This window comes from Sander lucioperca, chromosome 10 (genome assembly GCF_008315115.2).
Source record: "Sander lucioperca isolate FBNREF2018 chromosome 10, SLUC_FBN_1.2, whole genome shotgun sequence".
Taxonomy (NCBI): domain Eukaryota; kingdom Metazoa; phylum Chordata; class Actinopteri; order Perciformes; family Percidae; genus Sander; species Sander lucioperca.
In genome coordinates, this window is record NC_050182.1 from 35,649,578 (window position 1) to 35,668,142 (window position 18,565).

Consider the following 18,565-nt stretch of genomic DNA (forward strand, 5'->3'; position numbering starts at 1 on the left):
CAGACTCCTCTGTGATAAGAGAAGGTGTGATGGGAGCTTGCACAGCAGTCAGACTAGACATTTTACTTATTTAGATACATTTGTCTAGTGTCTTCCGATAAGATAACTCAGCACCGCTCTCACTGTGTGCACAGCCTTGCGTGTGATGCGCATCTGCCGCCAATGCTGTCTGTCCATGTCTGTTATCAGATGCCAGCAATTAAAAGGCGCACTGGCCTCCTTCATTTCCTCTGAGTGTGAGATGGTGTAAGAACAGCAGGAGGGGGGGGGGGTCGCTTTGGGCAGCTGAATGCGTTTAAAGGGATGAAAGGTTGTGTGTAAGTATGTAGGTTATTGTGCTACAGGCCTTACTTGGCATACTGTTCCTGTGCTTTGAAGCTAACAGCTCAATCAACTGACTATAGTGTTAGCTATGCATATGTGCGTCATGCTCTCTCTGCTGCTACAGGTCAGCTTTAAACTGGTGCCAATTAAGAGAACACAAAACAATTACCTGCAGATAAGGCATATAAACAGAAATGAAGATGATATAATAATAGTTACCTAGCAAAACAAAACTGTAGGTTAACAGTTGGACGTCATCAGTCTTTGTTTAATATAGGCTAGTTTTTATTACAAGCTGCAGAGGAGGATATTAAGGTTTACAGGAAGATTTAAAAAAATTAAACAGCTACTGTTCGGCTCTCCCCTCCCCACCACCAAAACGTATCACAGTTAAACTGATGGCATTGGGACTGTTTCCCTTTAACATGTGTTATGTTAATGAGAACTGTCCAAAATGCTGCATTCAATATTTAAGGTACATGTGTAAGAATACTCTCTAAACCCTGCATCATATAAATGTGAAACTTAAGCCAAATGCATTGCAGCTGGAGCATTATGCCCTTTGGCATGTAAAATGAAACGTGTCTACTGGCGTTAGAGATGTTTTCATGGAATATAGCCTTACTTTTAGTTGGTGGAAACCACCCAAATGGTAATAAAATATCCTAAATTATCACAACCCGCCCAATAAAACAAAAAGTAGCACAATCTGAAGACATTTGCTGTAACTGTGCCTACATCATTTTCAGCAATAAGGGATTGTTAAAGACATTTTGGGGTGCAATAGTTTTCCCAAATTGTAATAAACCAGAATATTCCTTTTAAAACAGATGCCTCTATCACTGAAGATACATGCCCAAACTGATATAGAGACAGAAATGTTATAGTGTCATTGGTTTTCTTATGTAACATCCGTCACTGTGATGTGCGGTTCCAAATCTTAGCGTTAATGATTTTTGGTTGTAACTAAAAAATCTGCTGACAAAAATATGTTTTCTTAACGCACTAATGTAAGGTGGGCTGAACTTTAAGGTTGAGCACGGCTTATAGTTCTTAGAGCAGACATCAGTAGCAATTGCTCCATTCTCATTATACATACAGGAAACTCTACTTAAAGAAAACTATTTAATTTCTTTCTGCATGAAAGTAAAAAAAAAAAAAAACAACTGTAGAAGGTAATATGGATAACAGTATCGATAAGTATAGGTTTCGGTATTGATAAAATCCCAACGATACCCATTGCTAGTTGCCATGAAATGGCAGTTATATTTTTTAGAGATGAGCACAGTGTGCTTTCATGCTGATTTGATCACGTTCTAAATGTATAGTTGACCAATCAGATGGCCTGGTCGGATCTATAATCTGGAAAACATAATGTTCTATGCATGCATCCATAAGGAGCAGTTGCTACTGCTTCAGGAATTTACATCTGGACATTCATAACCTAGACATCTAGTCTGTCATTGTGCCCCATGTGGCGAGCGTCCCAACTTGTCAAAGTATTCAGGGGGGAAAAAAACAGTTGGCTGAATAAACAGCTCCTACTGTACATCATGGAAGTGGTTCACAGATGATATTCACACCACGGATATCCGGCTCCACAGGGAGTGACTGACTAGGGATGTAACTATTACTGGTGTAACGTTAAACCACGGTAAAAATGTTGGCGGTAACAATTACCGTTTTCATTTAAAATATCCTTATTATCGCGGTGAATTACCACGGTGTGGAAACCCTGTGTTTAATCCTTCCCAGCTTCATCTGAGGATCCTGAAGTTGCCGCGCAGGCGCACTGTGCTCAGACAGGAGAAGGGGACAGAATGTAGCAGCTTTTAACGGACCTTTTTCTTTATCATTCCTTTCCCGTTTTCTGACTTGTTGAAGTGATGTGGGTAGCCCAGAACGTAAGTTAAAACTATTCTGTAGCTTGCTAAACTGTCATGGGTTTTACTGCCTCGTTATCTTCAATAAGTGTTCTGCTACAATGTGGAAGTTTAGCCCGTGTTACGACGTGATATGATACGTGACATGTTCGAGATGTAAATAAATCTTCCTGGATCTTAAAGTCAGACATCTCTGGTTCAAGTACTTACCGGACATCCTACAGCGGGCCAGTGTTTCAGTAGCCAGTTTGCAATAGTTTTAACAAGCCTATTGCCTATTTTTGTAATGTAATAAACACTGTTACACTTTTTGAAACTATTTCAGCTTGTGTAGGCCTATCAGTGCTTTCTGAACATATTGAACACACTTATACCGCGATAATACCAAAAACCATGATAATTTTGGTCACTATAACCGTGAGGTTAAATTGTCATACCGTTACATCCCTATTAATGACTAAATGAATGGTACACCAGTGCCTGTCAGGATGTTCAGCTTCTCATGAAACATATGGCAAAATTGTGTTCAGTATTTGTCTTAACATGAAGCCCAAGCATCTTTTTCAGAGCCTGGATCCCACAGCTGGTCACAAACACCAGCTACATAGATCAGTGATATATTGTAACTGAACACTGAATTTGAATGTTCAAAGGTATTGTATTTTCAGCACCCCAGAACAACTTTATCTGTCATTTTTGCCTGACATTGACTTTTGACAATGCCGCATTTGTACATCTTAATGTTTCTTCAATTATGGATCAAGACAGCAGTGCAGCACTTTAAAATGCCAAGATGCATGATGGTCAAATGGGAATTGAACCACATTTTTCAGTGTTTCTCTATAGCACTGCAGGTTATTAAGTACATTTTATGTCCTGCACACTGCTGAACACATTTTAAGACTTGAGTGTGTGAAAACCCAGCACATCCCTTACCGTACTAAAGCACTGATATATTTGCTTTGAGACAAAATGATCCATTAGCGTAACCACTTTAGGTAGCTTTGGTTTGGATGCAGACCACCAGCAAATGCTTTGTGTATCATTATCATCAGCGTGGTTGTAGCTGTTCATAAAACCTTTTATAACTTGGCCATGAGAGGGGCTGTCCTCATGTCCAAAGAAAAAGGCAAGACTGGACTGAAATATAGATCTCTGATTGTGGTTACACACTACTGGCAATAAAACATTTTCAAGGAGTTAGAGATTGTGTTCAATTATACTTCAATTTCGCCAAAATACTGATTGGCTTCTGCACAGTAGAGTGAATCTTGGTCTGGCAGATCTGTGGGAAAGCCAAGTGGGTGGCTAAGTGCTAGAAATTATCTTCTGAAACTGCACCACACATTCTTCCCATTCTGGAAGGTCCTTGTTAAGATGAATTTAATTATATTTAATTATTGCCAATAATTTCTTCTCTTTTTTTCCTTTGCCAGACATGTTAAAGAATGAGAAAGATTTGCTACTGTAACAATGTTAACGTGCTGCTCTAATGCTATGTATTCTGGTAAATGGAGCAAAGTTACTGTATACTCCAACCAAAGTGCTTGTCAAATGGTCAAACCAACAATTTCCTTAACTTTCAGAAAATGAATTAAATGATTTGGCATTCACACCCACTTTATGAAGCAACTGGTTAGGTGTTTTGGAGGTGAGAACGTAATATGAGTTTGAACATGAAAACGTGCCTTTATCACAATTTAAAATGATTGCGTTGTTTTACATCACCTTTGAGTTGTGTAGGAGCTTTGAGCTATAAACACGTACGTTTCAAGCATAAACCTCATGTCATGTTAGGGTATCACTTTAATATCTCTAACCGTGGTAAGATTTGTTCTATTATGAAACCTTTTGCTCTTTAAAGTCTCTAGACATTCTGAGCAGATTTGTCTGATAAACAGACATTTTTTCTGTACTCCATACCATTTTTAGTGTTATATGCGTTTCTGCTTCTTTCTCACTGCGGTACAACTGTCAGACCAACATAGGGTAATGTTTCTTAGCATTATTTGTGCTGTTTTCTCCAACCAACATACATAAAGTACTGACCAGTGCATACAGCATATACAGTAGATTCAGAATTGGAATATCCCTTTCAAAAGAAAATATCCTAAACTACTTAAGAAAACATTATAAAAAATGCTGTCAACATTTTTGGACAAAAAAGTGCAGTAATCAATCTGATGAAAAATATGAATTGAGTTAAACTCAAAACCAACCAAATATCTCTACACTGTATGACGAAAACTGACACACACAACCACACTTCTCTTCAAATGACAGATATCTGACTATCAGAGGAAACAAACTACAATGGAACATCAAGCTTCAATGACCTGAATTAACTTGGCCATGAAACGGTTCGCTTGTTAAGTAACAAAATTCACTTTTCCAGAATTAATGACAGGCTTCATGATCAAAAGCACATCCTATGTGGGAAACATTACATACACTTCGGTGTCTACACAGGCTTTTGTGTGATATAATTTTTTTATGCATAGCAATGATTGTCAATCTTGACTCATAACAGTCTTACTGACAAGGAATTTGTGGATATTCTGATTTTTGTTACACTCAGTAGCGAAGTTCAGTGTATTACCCTGAACTGTATGAGTCTTGTTATTACGGGTCTCAATTCCTTTCACTGGCAATAAAATTCACTTGTATTCATGATCAAGATAACTTTATTCAGTCTATGTTTCCCATTGAGTAGCTCCAAAAATCAACCCGATCTGGATCCTAAATCCTTGTCAAGAACATTCTCTTAATGTACTAATTTTGTCTATTTATTAGACATAAAGCATGTATCTTTTTTAGTTGTCTATACAGGGGGAAATACCATTACATCACAGCCAAATACTTGAATTTTCCCTCTTGAGGACTGTGTCTAAAGCAACACACTGCTGTGTTTCTTGGCACTGACAAATCTCAATGTAATTCCCTGACTCAACTTTGGCTGTGGTCCCGGAAACATACGCAGCATACGGTAGACAAGACGACGGAGCTGGGGAACAGAGCTAAAGCGATGCATAGAAGAGGCAGGGATGGCTGTGGAATGAAGAGAGGACGGAGGAGAAGAAGAAGTCAAAGGGATTGAGTAGAAAAAGGATCAAATTTGAATACACTTTAAAACTAAACCTTTAAAACCAGTAGCTGTGATACTTTCCTATGATCACACCAACACTGTTAGGACCTGACCAGACCGTGACGTTTTAAATTATTAGACACATAATGTATCTGACGTCTTCCATTGCTCAATGGTCTTTTTTGCCTCCAACGGCGCCTTCCAGGCAGCTAACCCTAACCTTAATCCGAAACATAACCATTGCCGCGCTGCCTGGGAGGAGACGGGGGCAAAAAACACCAAAGACCTCTTCCATTTTGGCGTAATGTGCACATTGCGTTCTGCAGAGGGTCACTGAAGCTTGCTTTGTGCACCCAATCTACAGTAGATATATTTTGTGCAATTTAACGAGTTTACTTGTTAAATATGAGTTATTTATTGTCCCTGTGGAAACATCGACCATCAGCACCTGTAAACGCCTCTCTTCAAATGAAGTATAACCACAAGCCCAGTGACATTGTTTCATTGGCTTAGGTTGGCTTCTAAACACTCTGAAAATAAGCCTACATACACCCTACAAGAACTAATATAAAAGCTTAAATTAGTCTAAATAGCGCAAGGAGCATGGTCTGGTTTAAACTGATCTGAAATAAACAACGTATACTATGTACAGTGTACATATTTTCATCACTGGTATTATGCAAGCATTATAGATGCAGATTACTGAAGATAAGTGAGCGTTTTTACCCCAATGTGGCTTGTTTGTTAAATGATACTAACAAACTATGTAATCATTAACATTCTTTAAAATTTGGCGGTCTATTCCCAAGTATGTTGTTGAGCTTGAAGAAATTTGTGGCACAGGCCATTTAGTGGATAGGATAGCTGTTTGCTGGGATTGTGGCTGGAATCCAACTTTAAACACATAATCTGAGTAGGGGTGTCAAAATTGTCCAAAAATGACGTTATAATTCCTTCTTAAAAAAACACAGGTTTGAAGATATTAAAATATAGGTTTGCGCATTATGTCGATATGAGGGAAAACCAATACAACGGGAGATATAACTACTACTAAAAATGTATTTTTAACGATCTACATACCTAAAAAAAAAAACTGATCAAATAATCTCCTATATGTCGGTCCTCTGCTCTCAGCTCCCTCTGCCTTTAACATCTGTGGGCGCATGCCCGATTGTATCCCTCTCGCTTAAGATCTGGAGTCAAATTAGGAAAAACTTTGGCTTACAGGGACCTTCCGTCTTGACCGCACTGCTTAAAAACCATGTCTTTACACCTTCAAGTTCAGACCTCGCATTTAGGGCCTGGCACAATAAAGGTGTCATCAGCGTCAAAGACCTATACAAAAATGGCATATTTGCGTCCTTCACAGAGCTCGCTTCCCTCTATGGTTTGCCAAAGTCACACCTCTTTCACTTTTTCCAGATTAGGGACTTTGTCAAGAAGACATTCACCCACTTTCCAAACCGCCCCCCCGAAACCCTGACTGATTCCTTCCTGGCGACAGACCCGAACCGAAAGAAATGTGTTTCCGTACTGTACAATTCATTGTGCTCGGCCTCAGGCCTTGGGCCCTCATACTTTGACAAATGCTGCATGGGAGAGCATTCTGAATATGGCTATTACAGACCAACAATGGGATCTTGCTCTGACTACGGTTCACTCATCCTCCATATGTGCTCGTCATGGCGTTTACATCTCTGCTAGCCTGGAGACTGATCTTGCTCAACTGGAGGTTCTCCCACCCCCCTACACACGAGCGTTGGATTAAAGAGGTGCTCGACAATCTGAAGCTTGAGAAGCTTAGATCTTCTCTGAAAGGCTCTATCTCGACATTCCTAGAGGCATGGAACCCTTTCCTAGAACTCGTTGACTCCCTCAGCTTATCTCCTGACTTGGAGGACCGCTCCACTTGACGCCAAGTTGTTGGTTGTTGGTGTTTTATCTCCTTTCTTGCTGTAAATTTTTTAATTTATTACCTGTTGTAAAAATTTAAACTTAAATAAAAAAAAGTTGGAAAAAAAATAACAATAAAAGTAATGTCCTATATAACTAAAATTATTCCTTGAATTTGTCTGACGATTTCACCGTCGGCCCTTACGACAGAAGTTCCCAAATAATAATAATAATAATATAGTAACCTTTGACGTTACTTACTTTAAAGTCCTGCACGGATCAACAGATGTTAGAGTCTGCTCGCTCTGTTTGTTATAAGACGCACACTGAGCAGATTAATGCGCTCACAGATCCAATCTTTGCAGATGTTACCGCTCGGTGTTTGGCTAGCTAATAAGCCGTTAGCCTGTTAGCTTGTGTGTGTGTGTGTGTGTGTGTGTGTGTGTGTGTGTGTGTAACATGCTGGGACACACAAGGTGGTAGAGTACATGTAGTACAGGTAGGCTATGTTATGAAAAAGTTCCATCGCTACTGTAAAGGAAAATAAAAATAAAAAATAAAACAAATTCCCCACCGACCCATGACCTCAACTGACAACCAACCGGAACCAAACAAAAACATTTTTTTATGCCCTGCCCATTTAAATGTCACCATCTGAAAAACACAGAACCATATTTTTTTTGTCATGTGCAATAAATGGACTCTGAATTTAGTTGAATAACTACTGTTGACAGATGACAATACAATTACAATTACACAATACAGAGTCCGAAACTAGGTGCTGAATAGGAACATTATTATTATGTTGATTTAATAAGAAAATACCTGTGTGATTTTAGAAAACCTCACCTACTTGTGTTTTCATTATACAAGTTTAGCAGCCTAACCTTCTGATGCCATTGATCTTCCTGCAAGCCACAGAGATGGTTTAAGGTTCTTAGGGACTCTAAATGTAAGATTTGGAGTTTTCATTTAAATTCTGAAGCGGGAAATGTTTCGATTTTTACTTGGCTGAAGCTCAGACATGGATTTAATCAGTGATCGTGATGGATGGAAGAGTTTATAGCGTAGCTCTCTCTCTCTGACTTTCTCTCTCCCCCATGGGTCCCTCAGACAACATCAATTTAAAAGCAGTGAAAATGTGATGAAGCCTCGTACTGAAAGTGGATTAAGATGAATAGGATGAACTAACACTTGATCAGGAGAGTACATCTGCCCACAGTTAACGACTAATGGACAACATGCTCCTTGGCAAAGAGCATCTTTGATTGCGCAAAGTTGCCAGTTAACTCTCTCAATCTTCCATCTCTGTGAATGGTGTTCTACTGAAATTGACAAATCCTTTACTTTGGTTATGCTATATATATATATATATATATATATATATATATATATATATAAAATGTTAATGGTCAGACCATGATTTTCAATACACTTACTTGTTTGCTTATTGTCTTGCTGGCAGAACTGACAATCTGTATCATAATGTAGTTATTTTTGCAACCTTTTGATGTGTTTATTGCAATTAAATCCCAGCAAGATCTGTACCTTAATTAGTACTGGAAGCGGCAGTCATCCAGACGCAGTTCCTAGAGAAGGCGGTGAAATTTACAGAGCTGTGCGCACCTCCGAATGACGCCATGAACCCAGACAAGACAGGGTTTGGTTTTCTGACGTATCTGGGACTTCCACGACAGGAAGACGCTATCGGCCATGGTTGATAATGGAAAGCAACGTTGTTGGTATCTACTGTACACTGGCACGTCATTCGCGAATACTCTGACTGGATTATTATGGAGGTATTGACTGGATTATCATGGCTAACAGAAAACACATTTCTTCGTGCACTCTATTGAACATGTTGATAGGCATCTCAACCAAAACAACTACTGCCGTTGATGAGTCATACGTGCTCATTTATTGAGGAAGAGTAAACCATGAGCAGTGGTTAAGATTGAAAAGAAGCAATTTTTTTAAAGAAATGTTATGAGCCATTTTCCAACAAACATATTGACAGCATATTAATGGACTTTCTGAGTATGAACAGGCAACCGCCCCCGTGCACATTAGACCCCCACTACGAATGAGGATCAGAGTTAAACACAAGGATGGTGCATGGGCAAAGGTGAAGATTATTGTGTAATATCCATTGTTTTGTCTTGGTCTCGGGTTAACGCTGTACTCTTAACAGACCTAGTGGGAGAGCTAAAGAGAAAAGTGGGGGGTAAGAGCAGCACAGAAATATTTAAGAGGAGAGACAGTTGGGAAAAAGGGAGTAAATAAGAGTGAGTGATGGAGAAGGAGGTAAAGAAGGAGGACAAAAAGGGGCAAGGAGGATAGTGGAACAAGTGTAAATGAGAGAGGTGTAACACTATTTAAGAGAAGCAGAGAAGATGGGGATAATCAGGCAGGGAGAGGCAGTGTGTGTGTGTGTGTGTGTGTGTGTGTGTGTGTATGTATGTGTGTGTGTGTGTGTGTGTGTGTGTGTGTGGGGATGGGTGTGTGACTCACTGGTAGCAGGCAACAGATGTCAATGCAGGGGGTAAGGCTTTCTCCAAATTGAACAGCCCCCCAGGAACATTAGTTACTAACCTACCAAAAGGAGAGGAGGTGGGGGTGAAGAGGGAGGGACAGAAGAGAGGGTAGAGAAAAACAGAAAACAGGAGGTTTTAGGAAAGCTAGGGAGGAGGTGAAAAGAGAGTAAAGGGAGTGGGGAAGTAAATGAGACATTAAAACAGGAGATCACAGGAGAGGATGTGGCCTCAAATGTGGGGCAAAAGTCAAAGTGTTGATTCAAAGGTCCTTGTAGGCAGATGCATCTCCAGTATAGTGGGGCTGAAAGCTTCTCTTAGATAACCATATGGAATTTAATTAAACTATTTTCCTCCAAAGGATACTAGATCCAAAGGACAGAGAAAATCATTTATAACTGATCCATTCATTTGTGATAGATTAACTATTTCTGACAGGAGAGGTTGAAGTTTACGGAGATTAATTGCTGCACCAATTTTATAGTTGGAGTTGTGGCAAATCACAGATGTTAGCAATAAGTTCAACATTTAACAACTAACTATTATGGTCACCAAATATTGCTGTGTCATTGTGAAAAGTCAGCTACTCTAAGCCTGTGGTGAATGGATGATTAAAGCTCCAACCTTGGCGCTTACAAATTCTTGACTACACAAAGTTCTGTTAGCTTCATAACTATGGTATTGGTTTTAATAAAACTCTGTTGACCCGAACAGTATGAAACCTTTACTGTGGACCATACTAACTTTTGACATTTGTAGAGTAGCATCTTGGTGTTTGTCCACTGTCCATTTAAGTTTGACTTTTATTTACTACCTTTGTTGCAATCCATCGTTTGCTGCATATATCGTTATTCTCTTTCACTCTTTTCAGTGAAGTACAGTTAGGATATAAATTCAACATAAAACTACCTCTACAATGTAGTAGTACATTTAGAACTACTGATTTTCCTCCCTAGGGGGGGTACAAATGACTAACAGTTTCTGGAAACTTGTTAAGCCAAAGAGTTAGTGGGTGAAATGGGTCTGGATTGCTGCTTCTCTGACAGAAAAGAATAAAAAAAGAAGAAATAAATCTGTGTTGAATGCGTCAATGTGCCATGAAAACATTCCAACACTAACCAAACAAACTGACCATGAGCCCTGCAAGCACTTCCTGTTGGCAAACAACAACCGTGAAACCACAGAGTCCCTTAACGGCGTTCCTAGAAGCTTTGAAAAATAAAGCTTTCTTAGAATCCATCAGTCTTTAGACTATTGACATGTTCACATCACTTCTCAAAAGTATCTATTGGCAATCACACACATTTTACAAAAACGTGATCTTCCCTCATTTCTCTGTTCCAGTTTTTTAGTCATAGACAACCCCCTCAAAATATTTTCAATTAGCTTGGGTCTAAGCCTTTTCATACCCTCTTTGACTGACCCCAGTATAAGCACAGTGAACCTTTATCAGTGACTGCATGTATATGTCCTCAACTGATGGAAATGCATCTCTAAGTGAAAAGAGGACATATAATTCAAAGACCAAATTCAGCAACTCACTTATTGAACAACATGGGGAATCTAATCCACTCACCAGAAGTGGAATTACGTCCACTTTATCTCTCAACGGTCTTCAAAAAAGAACTTTCTCTGCCACAGCACTAAACCGAATTGTGCTGATCATCGCTAGTGGTGAATAACTGTAATACAGAAGTCAGCCAAAATACCACTAATGGTGGGATATCAGTAGCATTTGATATCCAATAGTAAGTAGTGTTTCAATTTATTTGTCCCAACTTTCAAATATATTCCTCCGTTTGCCAAAACCTCCTCCCAAAGTAATTGTAGGATCTCAGACATGAATGCAGAAATACATTTAAGTGACATTTTCATGTGGACTATACATGATGCAATTTTATTCTGTAATACATGCCGACATACATTAACTCATAAATCCAAGTTTGTGCATTTGTTAATGGTGACGGAGTTAGGATGCTGCAGAAATGAATCATTTGGATTGAGTTGCTTGAAATGTTTCTTCTTCTAACTATAAGTGAACTGCTCATCAGTTCAACAACAGGGACCTTCTGCTTCCAATATCACAGAGGTTACAGGTTGAGTGGGTTGAGCTAAAGCACATTCATGTTAAGTTGCCATTATGACTTGGTAATATGAGTGAAATTCAAAATATAACCTCAACTCTTACAGTTCATTTGCTCAGTACAAGTAGTGTTCTGAATAAAGTTATGTATTTTCATGACTTCATAAATAATCAGTACACACACATGGCCAACATAAGGTAAAGCAAATGAAAATAAAAGGTACAAATGCAGCCAGGGGAAATCCCATCTCCCACTTCTGTCCAGCGTTACTGAAGAGAACATGTAATTTAGAGGTCAGTCGTACACACTGGACATACAGCTAGACCCTCTAACCAGCTTCCACACCCTGCAAAAAAAGCTATCCACTTTATAGCAGAGTATAATGTGTCAACTCATTTGAGACCCAAGAGTAATCTCATCCGTAATGTAAAAAAAGAATCCACAGAGACGATCAGATATGACAAGCAGAATCACTGATGATTGATGATACTGCCTATTACAATAAGCAGCAGAGTATCCATAGTAACAAACTGTTCTGAAAAGTACGATCACATAAATCAATACACACACAAGTATAGCTTTTGCTGCACATGAGCCACCACACAGCTCCCGCACCTCTAGCAACTAACATTACACTTACTGTAAGGTGTAAGTGTAAGGATCTAAATCAATCCAAAATCCATCTAAAGCCGTTTCACATGAACTCCGGAATACGTCTGAAAAAATCTTGTCCCGATATAGTCAGGACTGGAGTTTCCTGTTCACACATGAAGCACACAATAGGAGACTGTCCGTGTCAGATGTGTTCTCCATCCATCCATCTACGTCCGCTTATCCGGTATCGGGTCGCGGGGGGAGCAGCTCCAGCAGGGGACCCCAAACTTCCCTTTCCCGAGCCACATTAACCAGTTCAGACTGGGGGATCCCGAAGCGTTCCCAGGCCAGGTTGGAGATGTAATCCCTCCACCTAGTCCTGGGTCTTCCCCGAGGCTTCCTCAAAGCTGGACGTGCCTAGAACACCTCCCTAGGGAGGCACCCTGGGGGCATCCTTACCAAATGCCCGAACAACCTCAACTGGCTCCTTTCGACACGAAGGAGCAGCAGCTCTACTCCGAGCTCCTCACAGATGACTGTACTTCTCACCCTATCTCTAAGGGAGACGCCAGCCACCCTCCTGAGGAAACCCATTTTGGCCGCTTTGTTCTTTCGGTCATGACCCAACCTTCATGACCATAGGTGAGGGTAGGAACGAAAACTGACCGGTAGATTGAGAGCTTTGCCTTCTGGCTCAGCTCTCTTTTCATCACAACGGTGCGATAAATTGAATGTAATACCGCACCCGCTGCGCCGATTCTCCGACCAATCTCCCGCTCCATTGTCCCCTCACTCGCGAACAAGACCCCAAGGTATTTAAACTCCTTAACTTGGGGTAAGGACTCATTCCCTATCTGGAGAAGGCACTCCATCGGTTTCCTGCTGAGAACCATGGCCTCAGATTTAGAGGTGCTGATCCTCATCCCAGCCGCTTCACACTCGGCTGCAAACTGATCCAGTGAGTGCTGAAGGTCACAGGCCGATGATGCCATCAGGACAACATCATCTGCAAAAAGCAGTGATGAGATCCCCAGCCCACCGAACTGCAACCCCTCCCCACCCCGACTACGCCTCAATATCCTGTCCATAAATACTACAAACAGGATTGGTGACAAAGCGCAGCCCTGGCGGAGGCCATCCCTCACCTGAAATGAGTCCGACTTACTGCCAAAAACCCGGACACAGCTCTCACTTTGGTCGTACAGAGATTGGATGGCCCTGAGAAGGGACCCCCTCACCCCATACTCCCGCAGCACCTCCCACAGTATCTCCCGGGGGACCAGGTCATACGCCTTCTCCAGATCCACAAAGCACATGTAGACCGGTTGGGCATACTCCCAGGCTCCCTCCAGGATCCTTGCGAGAGTAAAGATCTGGTCCGTTGTTCCACGACCAAGACGGAATCCGCATTGTTCCTCTTCAACCCGAGTTTCGACTATCGGCCGAACCCTCCTTTCAGCACCTTGGAGTAGACTTTACCGGGGAGGCTGAGAAGTGTGATACCCCTGTAATTGGCACACACCCTCTGGTCCCCCTTTTTAAACAGGGGAACCACCACCCCGGTCTGCCACTCCTTAGGCACCGTCCCAGACAAGACAACCCCTCCACACCCAGAGCTTTAAGCATTTCTGGACGGATCTCATCAATCCCTGGGGCTTTGCCACTGTGGAGTTGTCTAACTACCTCAGCGACTTCCACCAGGGAAATTGATGACAATCCCCCATCATCCTCCAGCTCTGCCGCTACCATAGAGGGCGTATTAGTTGGATTTCGGAGTTCCTCAAAGTGCTCCTTCCACCGCCCTATTACCTCCTCAGTTGAGGTCAACAGCGTCCCATCCTTACTGTACACAGCTTGGATGGTTCCCCGCTTCCCCCTCCTGAGGTGGCGAACAGTTTTCCAGAAGCACCTTGGTGCCGACCGAAAATCCTTCTTCCTACTTCTCCCACACCCGCTGCTTTGCCTCTTTCACGGCAGAGGCTGCAGCCCTTCGGGCCCTTTGGTACCTTGCCACTGCCTCCGGAGTCCTCTGGGATAACATATCCCGGAAAGACTCCTTCTTCAGTCGGGCGGCTTCCCTGACCACCAGTGTCCACCACGGTGTTCGAGGGTTACCGCCCCTTGAGGCATCTAAGACCCTAAGACCACAGCTCCCCGCCGCAGCTTCAGCAATGGAAACTTTGAACATTGTCCACTCAGGTTCAATGCCCCCAGCCTCCACAGGGATGCACGAAAAGCTCTGCCGGAGGTGTGAGTTGAAAGTCTGTCGGACAGGGGCCTCTTCCAGACGTTCCCAATTTACCTGCACTACCCATTTGGGCTTACCAGGTCTGTCCAGTCTTCCCCCACCCCCTGACCCAACTCACCACCAGATGGTGATCGGTTGACAGCTCCGCCCCTCTCTTCACCCGAGTGTCCAAAACATACGGCCTCAGATCAGATGAAACGATTATAAAATCGATCATTGACCTTCGGCCTAGGGTGCTCTGGTACCAGGTACACTTATGAGCATCCCTATGTTCGAACATGGTGTTTGTTACAGACAATCCATGACTAGCACAGAAGTCCAACAACAGACAACCACTCTGGTTTAGATCAGGGAGGCCGTTCCTCCCAATCACGCCTCTCCATGTATCACCATCATTACCCATGTGCGCGCTGAAGTCCCCCAGCAGAACTATGGAGTCCCCCACTGGAACCCCATACAGGACTCCATTCAAGGTCTCCAAGAAGGCTGAATACTCCGAACTCTTGTTTGGTGCATATTAGGGGTGGAACGGTACACAGAAGTCACGGTTCGGTTCATACCTCGGTTCAGACATCACGGTTCGGTTCGGTTCAATATAATGGAGGGAAAAGCATAACAAAAATGCAGAAGGCAAATTTTTTTTATTGTGCATGTCTCAGGCTGTACCACCTAGTGTCATACAGTCTCTCTCCCCTGAGCTAGCTGCAACAGCCTTTAGTGTGTAAAGTAAGATGTAAACAGTAAACAAAGAGTACCCCACATCATCTCCAGACTCCATCTGTAACTTGTAAACAAAATAAGACAATCAGCTATAAAACTGGAAATACAGCATCTCTTATTTATGAAAGTGCAAATTACATATATAAACAATAATAACAACAACAAATATGTGGACGGGATGGCATGTTGTAACGAGGTTCGAGCACATGCAGCAAATACTTGAAGCCCTATTTGTATTTGTATTTAAAGGCTGGTTAAGCACTGTAGGGAGGAGAAGTTGGACTGTTTTTTTTTGTCTCGTTCCAGCGATTGGTACAGCTGGTTGATGGCGTTGGATATGCGTTAGCATGTTAGATGTATTTCCACTTACATACCCAACAACTGCTGAACAACGCCAACACACAGTCCTCGTCTTATCCACCACTCTCTCGCCTGTACTACTGTAACTGACCCGAAGACCTAATTTTTCGAGGCCGGGACAGCACCAGGCGGGAGGGCATGACACGGGAGGCTCCAGGCTTCATCCATACAGTCTCGAAGTTTTCCCAAACTTGCGATCTTAAAGAGGCCGGCGGGTCCTCTAACTCTTGTGGGTCGCCACCACTCGGCATACTCGTCCTTTAGTGCTGCTATCTCTGACTCACTCACTGGACCGTCGACCTGCAAAAAACTACATGTAGGCGGAGCTCGGCTAGCTTCAGAGCTAAGGCGGGGCTACAGATTAGGTGTCCCTAGAACCCACGCATCTAACAGTAGTTCCGCATTACATTATTTCCGCATTACATTAATTAATTTGCACACAAGTTTTATTTATTTTTATACCGTGTATTCTCCGTGTAAATTCATGTACCGAACCGAGACGCCCGTACCGTTTTGGTTCAATACGAATACATGTACCGTTCCACCCCTAGTGCATATGCACAAACAACAGTCAAGAGTTTTCCCCACCACAACCCGCAGGCGTAGGGTCGTCCACCGGGGTAAACTCCAACGTAGCGGCGCTCAGCCAGGGGCTTGTGAGTATCCCCACACCCGCCCGGCGCCTCACACCCTGGGCAACTCCGGAGAAGAGTCCAACCCCTATCCAGGAGTATGGTTCCAGAACCGAGACTGTGCGTAGAGGTAAGCCCCACCAGATCCAACTGGTAGCGCTCCACCTCCTGCACAAGTTCCGGCTCCTTCCCCCACAGAGAGGTGACATTCCACGTCCCCAGAGCCAGCCTCTGCCGCCCGGGTCTGGTCCGTCGAGGCCCCTGACCTTCACCGCCACCCATGTGGCAGCGCACCCGACCCCAGCGGTTCCTCCCACAGGTGGTAGGCCCATGGGATGGAGAGAGAGGTGTGTTCTCACTTACTTGAAATACTCTGGTTGGTTTCGCCAAGGGGTGGCGCTGGGCAGCGCATACAGCTGACAGGATACAACACGTATAACACCGCCTCATGGAGCTGGTTCGTAATGTGGTCATCAACAAACAAGTCTCTTGTCATTCCTTGAATTTGTCTGGCGATTTGGCATTGACTTCTTTTTGTAAATCACCCTTCTTTTTCAGCCTCAGATGTTTGTTTTCTTCCGGTTTTGTGCACGCCAATAAAAACGTCATCAACACGGCAACACACTTGCTGTGAAATATCACACATGGGCTCAATCAGAGATTACACAGAATTTAACTTTCAGGTTATTTTATGCTGTTATCTAGTTTGTAGCAGCAAAGGCAGCTGTTAACTTTTCTGAGGATGGTCATTAGTTTAGTGAAAAAGAAACCCCCCGTCTGAGGTAAAATGGGATTGGTAAGTGTCAATACCACTCTAGAATGTCTTCAGATTAGCTGTATAACAGAAAGGTGTCTGAACTATCACAGGGCCTGTAACATAGCTCCTTGACAATTTTTCTTCCAATGGCAAGAATTGCAGTGTTGTTTGTCACTAACAAATGTGCTGTGGTCATGTTGCACAATTCTTGGGTGAAATGGTTTGTCTTTTTCCAGGTCCTGCAGGATAATCAGTTGAATGTGATCAGGTGTGTGGGGCAGCCTGGAGACTAATTACACACCTGTGTGTTGCTGTGGCAACAGCGGCAGCAGAGAAGCTTAAAAATAGCACAAAAAGAGCATATTGACTGCATGAAAGTGGCCTGTATAATTCAAAGTCTGAAAACCAGAGCATAGTTTTGAAAAGACATTTCTCCGATACAAGACATTACACAGGTACTCGAATGTTATTATGTGTCATGGAACATTGCGCTCCCCAACTCACGAAAGGTCGGATATGCTCCATCTTTTGATGACAACTTTTTTTTTAGAAAACTTTGAATCCATGTAAGACACAATGTCATCAGACCCAATCCATGTAATTAGAATTAATGAATCCATGTCATTAGACACAACGTGCACATGTGCAGGCCAATGTTTTTTTGCGGTGATGACGGTGACGAGCTCAGACCCGCGGTAGGCGTCACGCGACCACAGTATTGCATTAATGCGGTAACCGTCCCAGCCCTACCTCTGGGTACAACCGCCCTTCACCTGCATGTACGGCAGAACAGAACTTTCCTTTAAGTTACCAGCTAACGCTAGCGGTTGCAAGTTAGATTGGTTAAATCTTTCAAAACAAATCTAGTTGTCAATGTCTGACCCTGCAAGATCCCTAGCCTTTACATATTATGACAGTCTTTAACGTTAGAAGTGAGATGACTGTCTTTAGATGTGAGATGGTGTCAGACTTTAGTCTTGTCGGGGTCTGTTCAAAGTGTTCTAGTGTATGGTAGACATAAAGCAGTCATCATTAATTGTATTATTTACACGTGTGTTTCCTACTGTTACATGTCAAAATGTCTTCTGTGAAAAAAGGCCTATTCCCCCTAACGTCTTTCGTATTGAGTGGCTGCCGTTGAAAGTGCATACTCAGAAATACCCTGTGGGTAAATAAATGTCACTTCTTCATCTCAGTCACTCTCTCAGTCTCTTTTTTGTTTTACCAGCTTCACTCAAACTGACTCGCTGACTGACATGCCCACTACATACCCACCCAGATGCATACTGACAAAAACCTTTTAACTGCGGTGGGAGCAGCTGAGGTATGAGACATACCGCCATACCACAAGGTTCGTCTAATCCTCTGAAACGGCTGCTTCAGAGTGTGCAGAGAGCCTGCTGGAAAATGTCTATCTCAACATGTTTGCCTGCCAACTGCAGAGCCTTGCCCTC

At 42.5% G+C, this 18,565-nt stretch overlaps 1 long non-coding RNA gene across 1 annotated transcript; it reads right to left on the reverse strand.

The window, feature by feature from the left end:
- Positions 1–7,599: 7,599 nt before the first annotated feature.
- On the reverse strand, positions 7,600–14,907 carry LOC116035236. Its single transcript, XR_004101307.2, has 3 exons — positions 14,895–14,907; positions 14,335–14,336; positions 7,600–7,817 (listed from the first exon to the last, which is right to left on the reverse strand). It is a non-coding gene; the product is annotated as an uncharacterized LOC116035236 (long non-coding RNA).
- Between the last annotated feature and the right edge of the window lie 3,658 nt (positions 14,908–18,565).